Consider the following 1,869-nt stretch of genomic DNA (forward strand, 5'->3'; position numbering starts at 1 on the left):
GCTGTCTGCTCTGTGATACAGAGTCCTGATGACTCCTAACTTGTGCTCCAAAGGGTGATGGGAGTCAAACTGCAAATACTGGTCTGTGTGGGTGGGTTTGCGGTACACCTCGGTTTGCAAAAGTCCTCTATCAGAGACTGAGACCTCACAGTCCAAGAATGAATCTCATTGTTTTCATGGAACTTTGTTTAAACTCACATCTGACTACATGCAATTACAGTGTGACATATTTGTTATCAGTCACAAGTTTGTGACTGATGGTTTTTGTTCTAATGTCACTAATCAGTTCATGACTACTGTTACCAATCTGTTCATTTGATTACTAATCAGTTAATTTATTTTGAATCGGTTCACTGTTTTTTCAGCCTCTCCCCATTTTCCCGTCGAGAACTTTTCTCTCCGGGCGCCCATGTACACTGAATGCGTAAATTACGCAGCGCGCATCTGTACATGGTGCGCGTAATTATGCAACGCTTATTTACGCACATGGAGGGCTGAGGGATAAAATGTTTTTTACTGCAAGCGGACACTTCATACGGTGTTCGAATGGACCCAGTGAGGCAGAGACTACAGCATGCTTCGCCCTTAACCCACAAGCGACAGCCTTAAAGGGCGAAGCCTATATGAAATAGAACGTTGGTTACGTACTGTAACCCCAGATTCTATGAGTATAGGCGTAGCCGTTTAAGCTCTGGGCCTCACTGGCTCCTAAATGGCTGAAGAAAAAAGCTATTTGGGAGCCGATTACCCACTCTCAACGTAATTTATACGGACCGGGTGGGGTCCACACGACAGGTGGGCGTGCACTAAATTTTTCAGTGCGACGCTTTGCGTGATGGGATAAAACCCACAAGCGACAGCCTTAAAGGGCTTAGCCTATACTCATAGAATCTGGGGTTACAGTACGTAACCAACGATTAGCATAATGTGCTAAAATGCAAATGGAGCTCTGAGCAAAAACTGCAGGTGTGTGAAATTATTACAAGGAAATGGAAAATGTATGTGTTTGTGTGTGTGTGGGGTGGGGAGGGTGGGGAGTGGGGTGGACTTCAGCTAACAAAGCTGTGTTTTCTGACTATGTTTCTTTGAATTTCCAAAGCTACAAAATGTTGTTTGCCCCTGCATTGCCAATAACAAATGACTAAATGATATAGAAGAACCCAAACAAAAGACTCCAAAGTCCATGCTCAATAATCCAGGTATAAAATCCAACAATGTTCAGTCCGGTCATCTGGATGGTTCCAAACAAAAGACTCAGAAACAGATGTTTAAACAGTTAAAATGGTAGACAGAGAATAGCAGATAACTAAATATAAAAACAGACAGTGTTGAAAATGTTGGTTAAAAAACAAAAAACAAGATGTGAGTCATATTTGTCTTTTAATTCAAAAGACAAGCTAATTAATAAAAAATGGAATTCTAATAATTATATTATATCATATTATATTATACTGAGAGACTGTGATGACGTTAGACTCAAAGCAGTCTGCTAGCTCCTCAGATAGCTTACTTTTATGTATATTAATGTTTCTGTTCAGGGCCCTGAGATGACTTTTGTCATGACTTGGAGCTATATAAATAAACTGAATTGAACTGAATTGAATTGGAATATTGAAAATGATCCCAAAAGTATGGTATGACTACCACCTAAAGCTATAATCTTTTTTACTAGTTCAGTGCTGTAAACCTTATTTAGTTTTTCGATTATTTGCTCAAACTAAACAATGACACAATTGTTAACATTAAGTACAAGGTCTGAGGTGCTGTATTCAGCTCAGTCTCTTAAATAGCACCTTCTCAGAGTGGATCAACCAGTTTTGCTGCTGACAACCAAAACCAGCTGATCACATGCTCAAGAAGGACCATCAG

General features: G+C 40.1%; 1 protein-coding gene across 1 annotated transcript in view; it reads left to right on the forward strand.

The window, feature by feature from the left end:
* Positions 1–1,869, forward strand: part of cnksr2a (connector enhancer of kinase suppressor of Ras 2a) — a 198,804-nt gene that overhangs the window by 146,456 nt on the left and 50,479 nt on the right. The gene's annotated exons all lie outside the window — the stretch shown is intronic.

Source organism: Nematolebias whitei, chromosome 20 (assembly GCF_014905685.2).
Source record: "Nematolebias whitei isolate Nwh7 chromosome 20, NemWhi1, whole genome shotgun sequence".
NCBI lineage: Eukaryota > Metazoa > Chordata > Actinopteri > Cyprinodontiformes > Rivulidae > Nematolebias > Nematolebias whitei.